The sequence below is a fragment of the Sturnira hondurensis genome, unplaced genomic scaffold (assembly GCF_014824575.4).
Source record: "Sturnira hondurensis isolate 20B ecotype Veracruz unplaced genomic scaffold, ASM1482457v3 Scaffold0023357, whole genome shotgun sequence".
Taxonomy (NCBI): Eukaryota; Metazoa; Chordata; class Mammalia; order Chiroptera; family Phyllostomidae; genus Sturnira; species Sturnira hondurensis.
Window position 1 is genome coordinate 1,953,380 of NW_028095988.1, and position 23,777 is coordinate 1,977,156.

The 23,777-nt window shown below is 40.0% G+C and overlaps 1 pseudogene; it reads left to right on the forward strand.

Annotated features, from left to right (window-relative positions):
- Window positions 1-11,080: 11,080 nt before the first annotated feature.
- LOC118980815 (pre-mRNA-splicing regulator WTAP-like) lies at window positions 11,081-12,173 on the forward strand (annotated as a pseudogene).
- Window positions 12,174-23,777: the final 11,604 nt, after the last annotated feature.

The window sequence follows — 23,777 nt, forward strand, 5'->3', positions numbered from 1 at the left end:
TAAATCCAAGGCAGTTTAAGAGGACAAAAATGAAAAGTTTCTTATGGATGGATACCAAAGTTCATGCCCCAATAATACGGGACATTTATTTTCAAGCACACATGGAACAAATATGAAAGCTAACCATATATTAAGGTTTGGAGAAAATTTCAGTAAATTCCTTAAGGTAGAAATCATACAACTAGAAATGTTAATTCTTAAATTACTTTTGAGTCAAAAGACAAATTCAAACTAAAACTATAGAATTCCTTCCCTGGCTGGTGTGGCTCAGTGGACTGAACACTGGACTTTGAACCAAAAGGTTTCTGGTTTGACCCCTGGTCGGGGCACATGCCTGGGTCACAGGTCAGGTCCTCAACTGGGGATGTGTGAGAGGCAACTGACCAATGTTTCTCTTGCACATTGATCTTTCCTTCCTTTTCTCCTTCCCTTCTCCTCTCTCTAACGGTAAATAAATAAATAAACTATTTTTTTAAAACTGTAGAATTAAAAAATATAATAACACCTTATTCAGAACTATCAGAAACAGACCTGAATGGAATCTTTATAACTATGGAATTAAAAATAAAACCACATCAAGACCGGTAGGCTTGTTCTGTACCCTTGTGTGGCAGGTAAAAATTGGGAGGGATGTCGCAGGAGCAAGTGATACCTGCCCCACACCGGTCTCCCCAGTCCAGGGTTCCAGTGCCAAGAGGATAAGTGTCCATAACTTCTGGCTGTAAAAATCAGTGGGGAATGAAGATATGGAAGAAAACTTCTAGACTCCCAGGTAATTCCTCTTAAAGTGCACACACACAAACTTAGTTGGGCTCACTCTCTCTGAGCTCCAGGGACAAAGCACCAGATTGAAAGGCATCAGAAACATATGGGAAGGAAATGAGTTTCCTGGCACCAGGGCAAGAGCCCCAAAATCTGGGACACTTTTCCCAGATAGAAACGCTGGCAGAAGCCTCTATTCTTTTTCTGAGCCTTTCTCTCACAGATCCAGCAGGCAGGCTCCATATCTTAGACTCCCTCAACCTGGTTCACACAGTTTACCCACCCTAGGGGCCCTTCCCCACCCAACTTTCAGGCCCACCCAAGCTGTTTCCAGTGGCTTTTCCATATGAATGGCTTGTCCTGGCTTATGCTTCAGATTTTCCTAAATTACCTCAGGCAAGCAGCTTCAGAGAGCCCTGTGCTTCTTGCTAAGTTGTCCCAGGCTTGACACTAGCAGCAGCTATTCTTGGTTCACAGCTTGACCTCTCCTGGGCACCTCCAAGCACAGTACAAGTAGCAGCCATCTGCATATGACTTTCTAGCTAATGCTGTGTGATGTCAGACAGAACACAGGTGACCTTGGATGCGCCAACAGCAATCAAGGCTTAACTATAATTGGAGAGTATACACAGCCCAAGTGAGAGCACCTTGAGTGCCCAGCTTGGGTAATAGTGAAGGCTGTGTCACTGGACCCTATAAAACACCCATTACATTAGGCCACTCTATCATGCCTAGGAGACATAGCAGCTCTACTTAAAACAACAACAACAAAAAAAATGAACACAGGGAGGCTGCCAAAATGAGAAGACAATGAAACATGCCCAAATGAAAGAACAGATCAAAACTCCAGAAAAAAAACTGAAGAAAATTGAGACAAGCAAGCTACTGGATGCAGAGTTCAAAATACTGCTTATAAAGATGCTCAGTGAACTCAGCGAGAACTTCAACAGTGTAAAAAAGGGCATGAAAACCATAAAAAAAAACAGTCAGAAATGAAGGATATGATAACTGAAATAAAGAACAATTTAGAGGGAATCAATAATAGAGTGGATGAAGCCAAGAATGAAACCATAAGGAAGCAAAAAACAACCAATCAGAATGGTGAGAAGAAAAAAACTAGAAAAGATGAGGATAGTATAAGGATTCTCTAGGACAACTTCAAGTGTACCAACATATGCATTATACAGGTGCCAGGAGAAGAAAAAATCAAGAAATTGGAAATGTATTTGAAAAAATAGTGAAAGAAAATTTCCCTAACTTGGTGAAGAAAATAAACATACAAGTCTAGGAAGCACAGAGAGTACCAAAGAAGGATGAGTACCAAAGAGGCCCACTCCAAATTACATCATAATTAAAATGCCAAAGGTTAAATACAAAGAGAAAAATCTTAAAAGCAGCAAAAGAAAAGCAGTTTGTTACCTACAAGGGAGCCCCATAAGAGCATAGGCTGATTTCTCAAAATAAACTTTGCAGGCTAGAAGGGATTGGCAAGAAATATTCAAAGTCATGAAAAGCAAGGACTTAGAATGAAGTTAGTCTCCCCAGCAAAGTTATCATTTACAATTGAAGGACAGATAAAGTGCTTCCCAGACAAGAAAAAGCTAAAGGATTTCATCATCTCCAAACCATAATTTTATGAAATATAAAAGTCTTTTTTAAGAAGAAGATCAAAAATTGAACAATAGAATGACAATAAATATATATATCTATCAACAGTTGCATCGGAAAAACAAAATAAACAAACAAGCAGAACAGAAATGGAATCCTAGATAAAAAGAACATTTTGATAGTTGCCAGATGGGAGTGGGGTTGGGGCATTCATGAAAAAGGTGACAGGATTAAGAAGTACAAGTTGGTAGTTACAAAATAGTCGTGGGGTTGTAAAGTACAGCATAGGGAAGAGAGTAACCAAAGAACATATATGCAGGACCCATGGACATGGACAACACTATGGGGATTGCCTGAGGGGATGGGTAGTGCTTGGTGGAGGGGGACAAAGGGAGACATTTTGGGAGAATTATAATAGCATAAATAATAAAATATAATTTTAAAAAGAATCTGTGATACAATTAAAGCAATGATCTAAAATTTATATTAGTAGAATGAAAGAAATATTAAACTCAAAATTAAGAAAGGATCAACATTATGAATCAACAGACAACAAGTGCTGGAAAGGTTGTGGAGAAAAGGGAACCCTAGATAGAACATTGGTGATGGGAATACAGACTGGTGCAGCCACTGTGGAAAACAGTATGCAATTTCTTCAGAAAACTAAAAATAGAACTGCCTTTTGACCCAGCACTGCTGCGATTATATCCTAAGAACACTGAAACACTAATCCATAAGAACCTATGCACTCCAGTGTTCACAGCAACACAATTTACCATAGCCAAGTGCTGGAAGCAACCTAGGTGCCTGTCAGCAAGTGAATGGATCAAAAAAACTATGGTACATTTACACAGTGGAATACTACGCAGCAGAAAGAAAGAAGAAGTTCCTACCCTTCAAGACAGCATAGATAGAGCTAAAGAGCATTATGCTAAGTGAAATAAGCCAGGTGGTGAGGGACAAATGCCATACAATCTCACCTTTAAGTGGAATCTAATCAACAAAACAAGCAAGCAAAATATAACCAGACATTGAAATTAAGAACAAGCTGACAGTAACCAGAGGGGAGGTGGGAGGGGATAATGGGGAGAAAGGAGGAAGGGTTTGAGGAACGACTATAAAGGACACATGGAGCCCTGGCTGGTGTAGCTCAGTGGATTGAGCCTGGGCTGGGAATCAAAGGGTCCTCAGTCGATACCTAGTCAAGGCATATGCCTGGGTTGCCGCCAGGTCCCTGGTATGGGGCGAGTGAGAAGCAACCACACATTGTTCTTTCTCTTCCTCCCTCCCTTCCTCTCCCTTCCCCCTCTCTAAAAATAAATAAAATCTTTAAAAAGGACACATGGATAAAACCAAGAAGGGGTGGAATCAGGGGAGGGAAGTGGGGGTGGCTGGGGTGGGCAGGAGTGGTGGAGGGAAAATGCAGGCAAGTGTACTTGAACAACAGTAAAATAATTTTACAAAGAAAGGAGCAACAAGGTAAACAGCAGAAATAAGTAAATAATGAAAAGCAAGAATTATTCAGAAAACAGAAATCATAAAACAAAGGGATTAGCCAAAAAACATATGCACAAAATGGCCAGAGGGGTCTGGGTTGGAATGAGCAAAGGGGGAAAACATGGGAACATCTGTGTACTGTCAACAATAAAAACCAAGTAAAAAAATGAAAATTATGTACTTTACAATAAACTTTTAATGAAACACCTGGTTCTTTAAAATAAACAAAGTAGACTTTTAACCAAATCATGATGAAAGGAAAGCAGAAACAGGCAAAATGAGAAATGAGGAGAGATCCAAGATGGCTGCAGAGTAGCTGGAAGCTCTGTCCACTTGCTCCCAGGCCTGGACCAGTCTTGCAGGCTAACCACAGAGTAATCAAATCAAAAAGCCAGTGTTGACTGAGTGAGCACATACACAGATGAGAGTGCAGGGAGTGTGTAGGAGCGGGTAAGAGCATACCTGCCTGCAGGGCGCCTGGGAGCAGGCAGTCCAGGCTCTCCAAGCAGAGCCACTGCCACTACTGCAGCCCAAACCAGCACTTTGGTTGCACAGACTTTGGGCGGCTGTGGATTTGTGCAGGAGCAGCAAGCACTGCTTGTGGAAAGAGATGGCCAGAGAGGTGCTGGCTTCTGAAATGGCACAGTGAAAGCAGGACAACCCAAGGTTGAAAAATCTCTGGAGGCAGTGGGGAAAGCATGCTACCATCACCTTGTGTTACAGTATAGCTGGGGGGCTTTTCCCATTGCCATCTCGGAAAGATCCAGATAGAAACTTTGTCTAAAACTGTCAAAGACTCTGACAGGTGGTGTCCAGCCCTGACTGTGAGATTGATATTTGGGAGGAGGGGGAGCTCATGGAAAACAGGCTCAGTGCTGCAGTGTGGGGAACACGTAGAAACTCTCAAAAGGGAAGCTAAGGTGAGACCTGAGACTTAGCAGGGACCTGGGGTTTGCATGAGAATATGTGTGGGCACAGCAGCTCTGCTAACAGAGAACTCAAGGATAGAGTCACACTTAAGGGACTGTGGGTCCCATCCATTACAGCTGGCAACCAGGGGGTTGTTCAGAGTGGAGAACTTGGGCCCTATCCTCCTGCGAGAGAGTGGGACGCTGGGGTGTGGAAGGCCAGGAGCTGACCACCTGAGATTTGCTGCAGCCAGCCAGATCCCCTCACAGGCAAGCCCAACTCCCACCTGCAGGATAATAGACTCTGCAGATCAGTGAGGCCAGTCTTAGTAGCATCCTGCTGGGTGCATTTCTGCAGGAGAAACAAAAAAAAGCTCTATACGGGCCCTTAACCAGACACTACAAGCTATACTGACCCTCAAGTCCTGATCCACTAAACCCAGTAGAGTAAACAGAGACAAGCACAACAAGAGGGGTTTAGGGCCCTACCCAGCCTCGATGTTTAGACAGAGCTGATCCCTGCACCAAGAAGGAAAGAGCTGCCCCTTTTATACAGATAGGCCCCTCATAGGAAACGGTCAGCAAATTCGCCAAAAACCATATTATTGGAAAGAATCTGGAACAGACCAGATATGTGGTGAGAGGATGAGGAAATATTCCAACTATCTTCTTTGAAGACTGAATAGCGGGGTTCCTGGGTTCCACGCCCACTGGATTGCGACGGCTGCCCCCTCTGGACGTAGGTGGAGAAGGTACATGGCAATCCTCTCACAACGTGAAAGGAACCACTCCTAGACCCAGGGCTGATGGAAACCCAGCAGGGCGGAACCGTAGGGTACAGCCAAACCTGAAGGAGGCAGCCTCAAACTGCGGACCACTTGTGACCTCGAACATTTTGCCTAGGGCCAGACTGGGACACCATCTGGCCTCACCAGGGGTGGATGCAGAAAGAAACGACAGTGGTGAACACCGAGATCTACTGAAACAAACACCACCGCCGCCTTCTTCATGATTTGTGTCATTCTCTTTCCTGCACAGCTTTCTAACATTCATTTCTTTTCCCTCAAGTTTGTGCCTATTATGTCTCTAGATTTTATATTACAGTTTATTTCAAATCTCGCATTTTGCTCCTCCCCTCTTACTCTATTTTACTTTTTTCCCCTCCTCTTCTTATTTTTGTTTTAAATTTTATTTTCTCTTTTGCTATGACTTGTTTGTATTCTGCACTCTTAGAATTTCTCCCCACTCCAGCCTCTCAAAATAATTTTTCTTGTTGTTAGTCATCTCACATTCTTTTAACCATTCTTAAATATTCTTATTTTCTCTCCACCTTTATCAACCATTGCTTGATGGTTCTGGACAGTGGTTGTTGTTGCACTTTTTCAATATTATTTTGAGATCTTCACTATTTTTGTATTTCAAATCTCAAATTTACCATTCCCCTACCTATTCCATTTTGCCCTTCTCCTGCTCTCTCTTTTTTCATTTTAAATTGTACTTTTTCCCTGTCATAGCCTGGTTTTCATCCCTCACTCTTAAAATTCCTTCCCCCTCTGTCCTCTCAAAATCACTTCTCTTTCCTCTAGATATCACTTAAGTTTTTCTTTTTTCTTTTTTCCCTCTTCTTCCCATACTGCCTATACTAATCTTTGCTCATTTGTTGTTGATTTTGCTGTAGTGCATCTTTCTCTAATTTGCTTCTTATTTTTTCACTATATTTTTTAAAGTTTTTGTTTAAACTATAAGCTTACATACTATACACTTCCCTTCTCTTACTCCATTCCACCTTCTTCTCTCTCGTTTTATTTATGATGTAAATGTATTTTTCTATATTTGCCTTATTTCTATTCCCTACTCTTATTATTTCTCACCCCTCTACCCTCTCAAAATCATTTTTCTGTCAGTTAGTTATCTCATATACTTTTCCTTTCTGTAATAGTCTCACTCTCATTATGCCTTTATAAATATTGGTTTATTTGCTGTTGATAGTGAGGTTGTGGGTGGGGGTTATTTTTGTGGGTGAGAGCTTGTTTCCTGGGCTGTTTGGTTTTGTTCTGACAGTACCTGTACAATATCATACAAGAGGCAGTGGGCAGTGTGGCTCCTAGTTAGCCAGCTGGAGGGAAGGATGCACAAAAGGATGATCAAAAAACAACCCAAACTTCATTTCTTACCTAACTGGTATAAAGGGCATCCCAAGAGCATCAAGGTCAGGAGATCAAGGAGACTGGACCACTGAGTTCCATAGGTCTCCTACCACAAAAGTTCACAACATGAAGAGAGGCAGTCAATGGAGATCAACCTTATATGCAGAAAAAAAAAAACAAGAAGAGTTACTTAAAAGGGGGAGACAAAGAAACAAAATCCAATCTAAAGGAAAGGATCAAATCCCAGAAGGAGTGTTGAATGAAATTGAGGCAAGCAAACTATCAGACATAGACTTCAAAATAATGGTTGTAAGGATAGTCAAGGAGCTCAGTGAGAACTACAAAGAACTTCAGGTAAAGTACAAGAAACTTACCACAAACTACACTAGCATGAAAAAGGGACATCAAAACTATCAGTAAGAGCCAGGAGGAAATGAAGAATATTATATTTGAAATGAAGAACACAGTAGAATAAATTAAAAGCAGGCTAGATGAAGCAAAGGATAAAATCAGTGAGCTGGAATACAAGATAGAAAAAAATTTCCCAGACAGCAACAAAATGAAAAAAAGTTTCCAAAACAATAAATAGGGTGTAAGGGAGTTGCAAGACAACATGAAGTACAATAATATTCATATCATAAAAATACAGAAGGAGTAGAAGAGGAGCAAGAGATAGAAAACCCATTTGAAAAAGTTATGACAGAAAATTTCCCTAATTTGATGAGAGAAAAAGGCATAGAAATCCAGGAAAACAGAGGGTCCCAATCAGGATGAACCTAAACAGGTCCGCTTGAAGACACATCATAGTTAAAATGCCAAAATTTAAACAAAAAGAGAATATAAAAGGAAGCAGGGAGAAAAGGCTAGGAACATACAAAGGCACTCCAATAAGGATGTCTGCTGATTTCTCAACAGAAATACACAGTCAGAAGGGAATGGCAAGAAAATTCCATGAAATGAAAAGCAAAAAGGCTGCAAACTACACTACTCAGCAAGACTCATTTAAAATGGAAGGTAAAGTTTCCACCTCCCCCACCTCCCCACTCCCTCCACTGCCAAAAAAAAAAAAAGGCTAAAAAAATACATCTCTGCCAAATCAGTATTGCAAGAGATGCTAATGGGACTGTTTGAAAAAGATGGAGAGCGAGAGAGAGAAAAGGAGAGAAAAAGAGAGGGTTTGGGAAACACAGGTACAAAAGGGGAAATTGGCAATGAATAAGTATCTATCAATAATAACCCTTAATGTAAATGGATTAAATGCTCCAACCAAAAGACATAGAGTAGCTGAATGTATAGAAAAACATGACCTGCATATATACTGTCTACAAAAGACCCAGCCCAGAAAAAAAGATCTACACAGACAGAAAGTGAAGAGATGGAAATTAATATTCCAAGCAACAGAGATGAAAAAAAAGCTGGGGTGGCAATACTGATATCAGACAAAATACATTTCAAAATAAAAGCCAAACCTGCATGAAATGGATAAATTTCATCAAAAAATAATCTTCTAAAACTCAACCAAGAAGCAGCAGAAAGCCTAAGAAGAGTAATAACAGCTGGTGAAATTGAAGCAGTTATAAAAAAAAATCCCATCCACAAAAACCCTGGACTGGACAGTTTCACCGGAGAATTTTACAAAACATTTAAGGAAAAGCTAACCCCTATTCTTCACAGACTACTCCAAAAAGTTGAAGAAGACAGAAGATGCCCAAACTCTTTTTATGAAGCCAGCATCATCCTAATCCCAAAAACAGACAAAGGCACAACAAAGAAAGAAAACTTAGGACCAATATCATTGATGAACATAGACACTAAAATCCTCAACAAAGTACTGACAAACTGCACCCAGCAATACATTAAAGAGATCACAAACCATGATCAAGTGGGATGCATCCCAGGGATGCAAGGATGGCACAATATTCACAAATCAATAAATGTAATACATCGCATAAACAAAAAAAAAGACAACACTGACATGAGCACATTAATAGATGCAGGAAAAGCTTTTGATAAGATACAGCATCCAATTATGATAAAAAGCCCCTCAGCAAAGTGGGAGTAGAGGAAGCACACCTTAACATATTAAATGCCATATATGAGAAATCTACAGCAAACATTATACTCCCTGGGTAAAAACGAAAAGATTTCACACTAAGATCAGGAACACAACAAGGATGTGTTCACTGATGTCCACTGTTACCACTTCTATTCAACGTAGTATTGGAAGTACTAACCACAGCAATCAGACAAGAAAAGGCAGTAAAAGTTATCCAAATTGGAAAAGGAGGAAGCAAAACTGTCATTGTTTGCGGATGACATGATAGTGTACATAGAAAATCCCATCAACTCCACCAAAAAACTACTCAAATTAATAAGTGAATTTGGCATACAGCATGGTGTAAAGTCAGTATTCAGAAAACAAAGAAATTTTAATACACCAATAACTATAGGTCAGAATCAGAAATCAGGGGGAAAATCTCATTTCTATAGCAACAAGAAAAATAACGTACCTAGGAATAAACCTTACCAAGGAGGTGAGAGATCTATACTCAGAAAATTACACAACACTGAAGAAAGAAATTAAGGAAGACACAAACAAATGCAAGCATATACCATGCTCATGGATGGGAAGAATTAACATCATCAAAATGCCCATATTACCCAAAGGAATTTACAGATTCAATGCAATCCCTATTAAAACACCAAGGACATATTTCACAGATGTAGAACAAACATTTCAAAAATTTATATGAACCATAAGTGACCCTGGTTAGCTGCAGCAGTTTTGAGAAAGAAGAACAAAGTAGGAGGGATCATAATATCTGATATAAAACTATAATACAAGGCCACAGTAATCAAAACAGCCTGATACTGGCATAAAAGCAGACACATAGATCAGTGGAAGAGAATAGAGAGCCCAGCAATAAACCCAAGTCTTTATGGCCATTAATATTTGACAAGGGGGAACAGAAACATAAAATCAAGTAAAAATAGCCTCTTCAACAAATGGTGTAGGGAGACCTGGACAGCTACATGTGAAAAATGAAACTCAGCCACCAACTTACACCATATGCAAAAATAAACTCAAGGTGAATAAAAGACTTAAATACAAGTGGTGATGCATAAAAGTCCTAGAAGAGAACATAGGCAGGAAAATCTCAGATAATTCATGCAGCAATATTTTTGCCAACATGTCCTATAAAACAAGGGACATAAAGGAAAGAACAAACAAGTGGAACCTGATCAAAATAAAAAGCTTCTGCATGGCTAAGGAAAACATCAGCAAAATGAAAAGAGAACCAACTGTATGGGAAAATATATTTGCAAATGATACCTCGGACAAGGGTTTGATCTCCAAAATATATAAGGAACTCACAGGACTCCACTCCAGGAAGACACAAAATCCAATTAAAAAATGGGGAAAGGACTTGAACAGACACTTCTCCAAGGAGGACATACAGAGGCCCCTGGGACATATGGCAGAATGCTCAGCATCACTAGCCATCAGAGAGATGCAAATTAAAACCAGAAGATACCACTTCACACCAGTCAGAATCGTTATCACAAATTAATTAACAAACAAGTGCTAGGAAGGTTGTGGAGAAAAGGGAACCCTAGTTCACTGTTGGTGGAAATGCATACTGGTGCAACCACTGTGAAAAACAGTATGGAATTTCCTCAGAAAAGTAAAAATGCAATTGCCTTTTAACCCTGCAATACCACTGCTGGGATTATAACCTAAGAATCCGGTAAAACTGCCCTGGCTGGTGTAGCTCAGTGGCTGAGTGTGGGATGCAAACCAAATGGTTGCTGGTTGGATTCCCAATCAGGGCACATGCCAGGGTTGCAAGCAAGGTCCCCAGTAGGGGGCGTATGAATGGCAACCACACATTGATGTTTCTTTCCCTCTCTTTCTCCCTCCCTTCCCCTCTCTCTAAAAATAAATAAATAAATAATTTTTTTAAATCCATGAGTTCATAAGGATGCTCCACAGAAAGAGGAAAATCACTTTCCCAATAGGCATGATGATTATAACAATTTATTATTCTGAAAATTGATCATTAAGAGAGCAGAATTAATTGCCCTGTCTCTTTTGAAGAAACTGTAATTTATTCCCACTTAATGAGGGAAGCTGTTTTATTTCTTTTAAACAGAAGAATGTCAGGTAATAATGCTTGATTCAGGCAACCATCATCAATGGATATTAAGAGCATCAGTTGAAATGAGGAGTAGAGTACTTGCCTACTGCCAAACACAGATTACTTGCTAATTACTAAGGGGGGAAAACTCCAAACTTTTATAGTAGAGAGATATGATGGTCTCTTAATAAAGTGATCAGGAATGGGACAACTGATATTTAAACACATATGTTGACATCTCTCTCTGCCCTGGCCAGCTTGCTGTGCTTCATTCAGCTTCAGCAGCTATGGAGGCACACCTTCGCCACAGTCCCCTCATCTTTCCTACCTTGGGTGATGTGGGGTGGTGAGGCTTGGAAGCTGGTGCTCACTTCCTGAAGGGGAGGCACCTGGTCAGATCGGAGATAACCAATGAGAAACATCCTCACAAAAAGTTGGACTGAGTGAAACAGACTTCAAAATTATGGTACCATGAGTTAATTCTTAGATGGAAACATTATGAGGCATATGCACAAGCTTTGGAGGACAAGTACACAAATCTTAACTCTAATGAAAGATGGAAGAAAAACTAAAGCAACAACAGCAAGAGTCTGCATGCAGAGAAAATCTGTTTGTAATGCAACTTACAACCAAGAAGAGAAGCAACAGTATATTCCTCAAATCCAGTGCCTCTGTGAGTCTAGCCCAGATTAAATCAACGATGGTAGACCCAGCAATCAACTTGCTTTTCCAAAAAATGAAATGTGAAATTAAACACACTAAACACGAACTGGAACAAGCTCAAAATGAACTGAGTACCTGGGAATTTAGGCTTCATGGGGAAACAAATCATCCCCACAGTCAACACTTCACTGAGAGGCCCGCTGTGAGAAAGCGGTGGTGACACAGCGGAGTACTTGTTTCCACACTAACATTCAGATTTTTGAGCCCCCCTCCACCCCCAGAAAGAAACCACATTCTTAAACCATCCAGCTTGTAATGGTTAATGTAAAACTTACTAAGTGAACCTTGTGTTTCAGCTTCTTTTCTCTTCCCCTTCCTTTTGCTTCAGAGGCCTTATGGTATTGGATTATTCCAAAGAAGTAGCCACTCCTGAAAAAGTTCCCTTCTAGAATATGTAGACTCTTGAGAAATGTTTCCATTTATTCATTTTTTAAACATTTATTTTATTTTATTGTTGTTCTAGTACAGTTGTCTCTTTTTTTACCCCAACATGGCCCCCTGCCCCACTCAACCCTGCCTCCCACCCTCAAACCTACCCACTGTGCCTTTGTCCATGTGTCCTTTATACATCTTCCTTGATGGACCTTCCCTTATTTTCCCCTGATATCCCTCTCCTCCCCTCCTCTGGTTACTGTCAGTTTATTCTTTATTTCCTTGTGTCTGGTTATATTTTGCTTGCTTGTTTGTTTTGTTGATTAGGTTCCACTTATAGGTGAGGTCATATGGTGTTTGCCTTTCACTGCCTGGCTTATTTCACTTAGCATAATATACTCCAGTTCCATCGACTGTTGCAAATGGTAGGAGCTTCTTTCTTTCTGCTGTGTTGTATTCTATTGTGTAAATATACCACAGTTTTTTTATCCACTCATTTACTGAGGGGCACTTAGGTTGCTTCTAGCACTTGGCTATTGTAAATTGTGCTGCTATGAACATTGGGGTGCATAGGTTCTTCTGAATTGGTGTTTCAGGATCCTTAGGGTATAATACAAACAGTAGTATTTCAGGGTCAAGAGGCAGTTCCATTTTCATTTTTCTGAGGAAATCCCATACTGTTTTCCACAGTGGCTGCACCAGCATGCACTCCTACAAAGAGTGTACTAGACCCTTTCCCTCCATCCTCACCAGCACTTGTTTGTTGATTTGTTTATAATGGCCATTCTGACTGGTGTGAAGTGGTATTTCATTGTGGTTTTAATTTACATCTCTCTGATGGCTAGTGGTGCTGAGAATCTTTTCATAGGCCTCTGGGCTTTTTGTAAGTCCTCCTTGGAGAAGTATCTGTTCGGGCCCTTTGCCCTTTTTTAAATTGAGTTCTTTGTATTCCTGGAATGGAGTTGTGTGAGTTTTGTATATTTTGGAGACCAGACCCCTGTCTGAGGTATAATTTGCAGAGATATTTTCCCATATGGTTGGTTTCCTTTTCATTTTACTGATGTTTTCTTTAGCAATGCAGAAGCTTTTTATTTTGATGAGGTCCCTTTTGTTTATTCTTTCCTTTATGTTCCTTGTTCTATGGGACATATTGGCAAAAATATTGCTGTGTGAAATATCTGAGGTTTTCCTGCCTATGTTCTCCTCTAGGACTTTTATGGTGTTGCGACTTATATTTAAGTCTTTTATCCACCTTAAGTTTATTTTTGTGCATAGTGTAAGTTTGTGGCTGAGTTTCATTTTTCACAGGTAGCTGTCCAGGTCTCCCAACACCATCTGTTGAAGAGGCCATTTTTACTCCATTTTATGCTCCTGCCCCCTTTGTCAAATATTAATTGACCGTATACTCTTGGATTTATTTCTGGGATCTTTATTCTGTTCCAATGACTATGTGTCTGCTCTGATGCCAGTATCAGGCTGTTTTGATTACTGTGTCCTTTTAATATAGTTTGATATCTGGTGTTTTTATCCCTCCTACTTTGTTCTTTCTCAAAATTGCTGTGGCTCTTTGGGGTCATTTATGGTTCAAACAAATTTTTGAAATGTTTGTTTTACATCTGTGAAATATGTCATTTGTATTTTACTAGGGGTTGCATGGAATCTGTAAATTCCTTTGGGTAATATGGGCATTTTGATGATGTTGATTTTTCCCATCCATGAACACAGTATATGCTTGCATTTGTTTATGTCTTCCTTGATTACTTTCTTCAGTGTTATGTAGTTTTCTGAGTATATATCTCTCACCTCCTTGGTAAGGTTTATTCCTAGGTACGTTATTTTTCTTGTTGCTATAGAAATGAGATTTTCCCCCTGATTTCTGATTCTGACCTATAGTTATTGGTGTATTAAAATTTCTTTGTTTTCTGAATACTGACTTCAAACCATGCTGTATGCCAAATTCACTTATTAGGCTGAGTGGTGTTTTGGTGGAGTCACTTGGGTTTTCTCTATACACTATCAAATCACCTGCAAACAGTGAGAGTTTTACTTTTTGCTTTCCAATGGGATGCCATTTGTTTCTCTTTCTTGTCTGATTGTTGTGTCTAGGACTTCCAATACTATATTGAATAAAAGTGGTGAGAGTAGACAGCCTTCTCTTAGTGGGAAAGTTTTTAGTTTTTACCTGTGGATATGATGTTGTCTGTAGGTCTCTTATATATGGACTTTATTAGGTTTGAGGATTGCTCCCTCTATTCCCAGCTTGCTGAGTGTTTTTGTTGTAAATGGGTGCTGTACATTATCAATTGCTTTTTCCATATCTATTGCTATGATCATGTAATGTTTGTGTTTTTTATGTGATGTATTATATTTACTGATTTGCAAATATTGTATCATCCTTGCATCCCTGGAACGAATTCCAGTTGGTCATGGTGTGTGATCTTTTTAACGTATTGCTGGATGCAGTTTGCCAATATTTTATTGAGGATTTTAGTGTTTGTGTTCGTCATCGATATTGGGCTGAGACTCTCTTTCTTTGTTGTGTCTTTATCTGGTTTGGGGATTAGAATAATGCTGGTTTCATAAAAAGAGTTTGGTAGTCTTCCCTCTTCTTGAATGTTTTGGAATGGTCTGTGAAGGACAGGGGTTAGCTCTTCCTTAAATGCCTTGTAGAATTCTCCTGTGAAGCCGTCTGTCTAGGACTTTTATTTGTTGGGAGTTTTTTTTTATTACTACTTCAATTTTGTCAGCTGTTGTTGGTCTGTTTAGGCTTTCTGCTTCTTCTTCATTCAGTTTGAAGGAATTTTTTTTTTAGAAATTTGTCAATTTCACCTAGGCTTTCAAATTTCTTGGCATATAGTTCTTTGTAGCAATTTCTTACAATACTTTGTATTTCTGTAGTATTGGTTGTAATCTCTCCTCTTTCATTTCTGATTGTGTTTCTTTGAGTCTCCTCTCTTTTTTTTCTTGGTAAGTCTGCTTAAAAGCTTGTCAATTTTGTTTGTCTTTTCAAAGAACCAGCTCCTGGATTTATTGATTCTTAGAATTATGCTTTTAGTCTCTATGTCATTTAGTTCTGCTCTGATCTTGGTCTTTTCCTTCCTTCTATTTGCTCTGGGCTGTCTTTGTTGTTGTTGTTAAACTTTGTGTAGGTATAGGGTTAGGTTGTTCGGTTGAAATGTTTCTGTCTTTTTTAGGTAGGCCTGTATTGCTATAAATTTCCCTCTCAGGACTGCCTTTGCTGTGTCCCATAAGTTTTGGATTGCTGTGAGTTCATTTTCATTTGTTTTCAGAAACTTTTTGTTTTCTTCGTTGATCTCATTCTTGACCCATTCATTGTTTGATAGCATGCTCTTAAATTTCCATGAGTTTGAGTGTTTTTGAGTTTTTTCCTTGAAGTTGGTTTCTAGTTTTAGTCCCTTGTCGTCCGACAAAATGCTTGATATGATTTTAATTTTCTTAAATTTGTTGAGGCTTGTTTTGTGTTTTATCATGTGTTCTATCTTTTAAAATGTTCCATGTGCATTTGAAAAGAATGTGTATTTTGCTTCTTTAGGATGAAAGGCTTTATATATATATCAGTTAATTTGACCTAGCACATTGTTAAATGTTGCAATATTTGTTGGTATTTTGTTTGGAAGATTTATCCATTTTTGACAGTGAGGCATTGAAATCCCCTACAATATAATTGTGTTGGTGTTAATATCTTTCTTGAAGTCCTTGAAAATTTTCTTTGTGTATTTGGGTGCTCTTATGTTGGGTGCATATATATCTACAATGTTTATGTCTTCTTGATGGAATCTTCCCTTGAGTATTATGAAGTGACCTTTGGGGTCTCTCTTTATGGCCCTTTTTTTGAAGTCTATTTGTCTGAGATGAGTATTGCTACCCCCACTTTTTTTTTCTGTCCATTTGCTTGGAACATTTGTTTCCAGCCCTTCACTTACAGTCTGTGTGAGTCTTTTGTTCTGAGGTGGTCTCATGTAGGCAGCATATGTGTGGGGCATAATTTCTTATTCATTCAGCTATTCTATGTCTTTTGATTGGAGCATTTATGTTTGATAGATAGATAGATAGCATTTATTATTGATAGATATTTATTCATTGCCATTTTTTCCTACTGGTGTCCCTCTTTCTGTTTTTCTTCCTTTTTTTAAAGCAGACTCTTTAGCGCCTCTTGCAGAGCTAGTTTGTGAGGTGTATTCTTTTAGACTTCTTTTGTCTGAGAAACTTTTTATTTGGCCTTCCATTTTAATTGAGAGCCTTGCTGAATAAAGTAGTCACAGTTGTTAGGCCTTTGGTTTTCATTACTTGGAATATTTCTTGCCATTCTCTTCTGAGTTGGAGCATTTCCATTGAGAAGTCAGCAGCTAACCTTATTCGGGCTTCCTTGTATGTTACTTCCTGTTTCCTGAATATATATTCCTGTTTCCTGAATATATTCACAATATTCACAGTTGCCCAGCCTCTGGCCCAGATCCTCCATGAGCTGCCAGGCTCAAATCAGCCACTCTACCTCTAGGCACAGAGCATGAGACAATCCTGGGCATGTGGTTCCACTCAGCCACTGGGCCTCTGGGTGTGCAGCTCAAATCACCCTCGGGGTGAGCCAGCTGCTGCTTGAGAGTTCCTTAGAAGGTGTACAGCTTTTCACAGTCCAGATTTCCAACCAGTCCTGAGATTATCCAAGTCAGGGTTTGACATGGCCCAAACTCCTCCCTTCTCCAGATGTCACCCAGCACCTCAATTTCTCTGATACTGGTGTCCCCTTCCCAGCGGATGTGTACTGCCTCTGTGTGTCTCCCACTTCATCTCTATTCCCTATAGAGGCTTCCAGCATCCAGGTCCCTCCTGGTGCCAGGCTGCCCTCCCTGCTCTGGTACAGGAGGAAGCTGGTGATCTAACTCTCCTCCCTGGATCCTGCAGCAGGGCCCAGGCCAGGAGCCATAGCAGCCTCGGTCTCTGCGCAGATCCCAGGGACCTTATTATCCCAGTGTAATCTCCTCACTGTCTGTTTTTCAATGTCCTCTACAATTTTTGGCCTCCAAACTTCATATAAGCTGGGATTCCATTGGCTGTTCACTATGTTCCTCAGAATATTGGCTAGGTGTTCCACCCAGGCACAGGGAGAACGGGGCTCTGCTCCTACCTACCTCACCGCCATCTTCAACCATCCCATTCTTTTTATTTATACTGTACTTTACATAGTGTATTTTTTGAGACATGGAAGATATTATTAGCTTAGGTATCATTGAAGAAGTAAAGTTTATTGGTTAACATTGGTTACTGTAAAAAATTTCAAAATGTCAGTGACTTAATTCAATATATATTTCTTGTTCATGTAACCTTTTTTCTGGCTTCCCATCTTGTACTGCCAACCTGTAAGGTGTAGAGTGCTCTGCTTTCAGTTGGTGAAATAGGAAATAGCAAAGAATGATCACTCATTTCTTAAAAACTGTACAGAATTTACATATTACTTAGACCCACATTATGTTGATGAGAACATTATTCTGGATGTAGAAGAGGCTGGGGAACATAGTCCCTCGGCCAGCAGCTTCTTTTCTCTTACAACTGCCCACTATGGAATGGACATACTTTTTTGGTTAGTAGTTGTCATTGCTTCAATATTGCTTCCAAGTCATAGATAATACAGTTGAGATTCAGAGGGGAGGGCACTTACCCAGAATTACGCAGCTGACAAGTGGCAGATCTCTCTTTGCAGGACTTTTCCCCATGGTCTTTCCTACATCTTTCTCCATCTTCTGCCTATGTAACAGGCTATGTAGTCTACGAACCTTTCAAAAGATTAACTGTGTTAGGGTCCTATCCTTTAGGAGACTATTTCCAAAACATATCAAGAACACTGGGTGTATCAGTTCTAAGACACAGTTCCAGCTCTGTGGTCATTATTAAGCCCTATTTATTTTCAAAAACGGTATGTGCTAAGAACCACGATATGTCCTGTATTAGTCTGCTAGGGCTGCTATAATAAGGAACCACTAATTGGACAACTTAAACAACAATGTATTTCCTTACAGTTCTGGAGGCTAGAAGTTAAAAATGTTGGCATGGTTGGTTCCTACTGAGAATCTATTCCAGACCTAGCTTCTTAGGATTTCTGACAATCTTTGGTGTTCTTCGGCTTGTAGAATTATTATCTTGATCTCTGCTTTTATCCTTACAACATTCTCCCTATATGGGATTCTATCTCCAAATTTCCCCTTTTTATAAGGACACTAGTCATTTTGTATTAGGGGATCTACTTTACTCCAGTATAGCCTCATCCAACCTTAGGTAATTAAATTCACAATAGAATGGAATCCCAATAAGGTCACATTTTGAGGTACTGGTGATTAGGATTTATACAAATGAATTTTGAGGGTATATATAATCAACCCACGACACTTATTAAACCTGAGAAAGAAGATATCTATGAAGAAGTTCTCCTTGTGGCAAATTTGGCTCAAATTTAAAAACAGAGGCTAGTATCCATTTCTAAATAAGGGCCTCTTATGAAAGCCATGTTTTTGGGGGAAGCCTGTAGTGAACTGCCTGCCTACACTATGTTCCTGTCACCTGAGCCAGCCTTTAAAAAAGGGTTCCTGGAGGCCTATTTTAACCAACAGGACTGAGGCCATCCCCATCCAACAGAAGTTGTACAGCTCTATCGTTATTAGTACCTTCACAAACCAGTCAGAGTACCTCCACTCTGACCAATTAGGACAACACTTTATGGGCCAAACTGGAAATTTGGGGTCATTTCCATGAGGGTAAACCAATCAGGGACCAGTGGTGAGGAACTTCTCTATATATGTCCTTGGGGCCCCTCTAGCTTGGGGAGTGCACTTTCCCCTTCCACTAAAGATTAAAGACTGTATTTCTCAGCTGGAACTGGAGCTGAAACACCTAACGTGTCTTGCCAAACTATAGCAGAGTGGACCAGAGTACATGGAGCAGATCAGAGCAGACAAGAGCAGACCAGGGTGGTCTGGATGGGGCCAAATTGGAATTAAGTGAAACAGAGATGTCTGAAGAGGACCACCTCACCCAAGAGCAACTTAGCAACTCTGCTGTTCCACAGCCATGCTGTAATGCATGTGAGCTATAATGCTATTGAGGTGTCTAACAACTGCACTTTTCTGTAGCTATGCTGTACCATGGTTGAGCTACTTACACTGAATAAAGTTTTCTTCTTCAGATTGGGAATTTCATCTGTCATGATTGACACCATTTGTTGATACACTCCATTACCTTCATGGCTTTCAACAAGCCAGTGGCTCCCATGATTCCATAACTAATGTATCCCAAATGGGAACAAATGCAAATTAAAAGGGAAAGAACTAGTAGACAGCATAATTTAGTGTACAAGATAAAGAATTCTCTGAAGGATGCCTCTACACACAGATCTTTGATTTCCAGACAGTAAAGTGATAGCCAAATTCTCTCAGCAGGAAATAAACTGCTGATAAGATCTGCACAACTTATTTCTGTGATCTTTACTAAGATATTGACTACTATAAGGCAGGACTCTTGACTAAATTAACTCATTTCTCATGAAACTGATTATTGATCTTGTAACTTTTTTCTTTTCTCCAATTCTGTAGGTAAATTTATCCACTGCCTTCTGATTTGGCATCTCTAACACTGCAGTATCTGATAGTTTTCTCCTCAGATCCCAAACCAAACATCCTGGTATGTTTATAACCAAGTAATAGTGTCATCTTATACACTGGTAAGTTCTGTATGGGAATCAGTTGTATTGACATGACTCATACATGAAGGACATTCACAGATACAGGCAGACCTTGGATATTGTGGGTTTCGTTCCAGACCATAGCCATAGAGTGAGTATCTCAATAAAGCAAGTCATACAATTTTTTTGGTTTTCCAGTGCATATAAAAGCTATGTTTACACTATACTGTAGTGTATTAATTGTGCAATAGCATTATATCTAAATGTAATGTACACACCTTAATTTAAAAAGAATGTTATTGGCCCTGACTGTGTGGCTCAGTGGATTGAGTGCTGGCCTGTGAACCAAAGGGATGCTGGTTTGATTCCCAGTCAGGGAACATGCCTGGGTTGCAGGCCAGGATGCCAGTAGAGGGTGCACGAGAGGCAACCACACACTGATGTTTCCCTTCCTTTCTCCCTCATTGCCCCCCATCAAAACAATTAAATAACATCTTTTTTTTAAAAAGTACTTTATTGCTAACCATCATCTTAGCCTTCAGTGAGTTGTAGTAATTTTTTCTGGGTCTTGCCTGGATGTTGATGGCTGCTGACTGATCAGAGTACTGGTTGCTGAAGGCTGGGGTGACTGTGGCACTTTCTTAAGACAACAATGTGGTGCTATTTCTATCACATCTGCACTTACTTCTCCACTGAAGTCTTATACCACTCAAACTCGTCCTGATTGTTGAAATCAACTTCTTCCAAACTCCTGTTAATGTTAATAGTTTTGCCTCTTCCTATGAATCACTAATGTTTTTAATGGCATCTACAATGGTGAATCCTCTCCAGATTTTCAACTCACTTGGCAAAGATTCACCAGAGGAATCACTATGGCAGCGATAACCTTACAAAATGTATTTTTTAAAAAATGTATTTTACTGATTATGCTATTACAGTTTTCCCAATTTCTCCCCCTTTCTCCCCTTCTGCCCTGCACTGCCCCAACCCTCCAGCATTCCTCCCCCTTAGTTCATGTCCATGGGTCGTACATGAAAGTTCTTTCAGTTCTCCGTTTCCTATGCCATTTTGGATCTTCCCTCATCAATTTTATGCCTACCAATTATGTGTCTTCTTCCCTGTACCTTTCCCACCCCATTCCTCCCTTCCCACCTCTACTGAAATCTCTTCATGTGGTGTCCATTTCTCTGATTCTGTTCCTGTTCTAGTTGTTTGCTTAGTTTTTATTTTCATTGTTTGTTTTTTCTTTTAGGTTTTTTTTGACAGTTGTAAGTTGGGTGTCATTTTACTGTTCATGGATTTGATCATCTGTTTTTCTCTGATAAGTCCCTTTAACATTTCATATAATAAGGGTTGGTGATGATGAACTCCTTTAATTTGACCTTATCCGGGAAGCACTTTATCTGCCCTTCCATTCTAAATAACAGCTTTGCTGGATAGAGTAAACTTGGATATAGATCCTTGCCTTTCATGACTTCAAATACTTCTTTCCAGACCCTTCTTTCCTGCAAGGTTTCTTTTGAGAAATCAGCTGATAGTCTTATGGGCACTCCTTTTGTAGGTAACTCTCCCTTTCCCTTGCTTTTAGGATTCTCTCTTTATCTTTAATCTTGGGTAACTTAATGATGACATGCCTTGGTATGTTTCTCTTTGGGTCCAACTTCTTTGGGACTCTCCTGGACTTCCTGGAAGTCTATTTCCTTCACCAGACTGGGGAAGTTTTCTTTCATATTTGTTCAAATAAGTTTTCAATTTCTTGCTGTCATTCTTCTCTTTCTGGCACCCTTATAATTTGAATGTTGGAATTTTCCAGGTTGTCCCAGAGATCCTCAGATTCTTATTTTTTTGGATTCTTGTTTCTGCATTCTGTTCTGGTTGGGTGTTTATTTCTTCCTTTTGGTCCAAATCATTGCTTTGGGTCCCGGTTTTCTTCCTGCCACTGTTGGTTCCCTGAGTATTTTGCTTTATTTCATTTTGGGTATCTTTCATTTGTTTTTTTTTTTCATTTTTTGAACAAGCTCAATCAGTTCTGTGAGCATTTTGATTACCAGGGCTTTAAATTCTCCATTAGATAGGTTGGCTATCTCCTTATAGCCCAGTTCCATTTCTGAGGTTGTGCTCTGTTCTTTCATTTGGGCCATATTTCTTTGTCTTAGTGCATCTGATAAGTTGCAAGGGGGGTGGGCCCTTAGGTATTCAGCCCAGCAGGACAACCCTCAGTGCTGCGCAGTGATGCTGCCTGTCGGGGAGGGGCCAGAGAGGGAACATTGCAGCTCACCTGCTTGGCTCTAGCCCCACTTTCCAAGAACTCTAATGTGAGACTGGGAATTTCTCCCACTGTAGGAACTGCTGTAGTCCACAGTGAACTCTGAGTCTCATTTTCCCATTTAACCAGACCAGCCTGCGTGGTCTGCCACTTCGCTGAGGGTTCTTACTGGTCTGGTTGTTCTGGTTAACTGTTTCTTTAATTCCTTGGTTGTCAGAGCTCCATGCAGTTTCATTTTCTGGCACTTCTGGTTGTTTACTGATTTTAGATTGGTTGTCATCCTCCTTTTGGTTGTGTGAGGAAGTGAAGGGTTTCTACCTACCCCTCTGTCTTGGCCAAAATTCCTGTATTTTCTAAATAATTAGACCACAACAAAATATAACTGTAATAAAATTTGAAATATTGTGAGAATTACCAAAACGTGACAGAGACTGAAGTGAGCAAATGCTGTTGGAAAAATGGCACCAATAGATTTGCATAGCACATGGTTGCCTCAAATCTTTAATTTATAAAAAATGCAGTATCTGTGAAGTGCAATCAAATGAAGCATACCTGTACTAAGTGAGGGTATTTTAAACATTCACTATGGAAAAGAGTCTATGTCTACAGCAAACTGTTTAAAAATAGCTTCCTAGGTGGAAGCATAGGTAAACACGGCTCACCTCCTCCCACATTAAAATTCCAACTAAAATACAGAAAAACCATCACTCAGAACTGTCAGAAATCAAGTCAAATTAAAGTCAGACAACAGAATTAAGAAACTACATCCCTCCAAATAGGTAGTGATAGGGGACTCAAGAGTTGGAAAATTTAATTTAAGGTAAATATTACTTATTATCACCATAACTAATAAGCCTAGTAGGTAATGCATATATGTTAAAGCTATTGTTTCAGAAACTGCAGTAAGGCCCATCCTGGATCCCAGGAGAGAAAGCTGACCTCCTGGAGCACTGCTAAGGATTACCACCTGGGAAACAAGTGGAGGCACCTGGGCCATTGTATTCCAGGGAGAGATAGATGACTGCCTGCCTGCCCTGAGACAGCTAGCTGCCCAGGGTGAGAGTACTGCAGTTTTTTAAATCTAATTTTTCCTGAATTTCAAAATCCCTCACTGTACTTTGTTTTCCGTTATAAAAAGGCTGGCTTGGAAGGAAATGTAAGACAGTCTCTTAGGGTATGAACCTGCTGTCTTCTTAGATCACCAGCCATCTGAATAAAGCACCCATAAAGATTCAATCCCTGTCTCTGCTTATTGGGTTTGGTATGTGACAGCCAGCACAAACACCAGTTGTTGTTGTTTTTTCTGGTTTCAGTAGGAGTGGTGGAAGTGCAGAAGGAGCTGGTCTCACACCCACGTGTGGTGGATAAAATTTCAGAAGGGATATCTTGGGAGCGAGGAGTCCCAGCCCCACACCAGGCCCCCAAGCCCAAAGATCCACTGCCAGGAAGATAAGTCCATAACTTCTGGCTGCAAACACCAGTGGGGATTGAGTTGGGGAAGAAATTTCTGGAGTCCCTAGCAGGTCCCCTTAAACAACCCACAAAGAGCATTACACAGACTCACTCCCTCTGAGCTCCACCAGGATACCAGCTTGAAAGGCACCAGTGACATACAGGGAGGAACTGAGGTGTCTGGCATCAAGGTGGGAGTTAGGGGACAGCTTT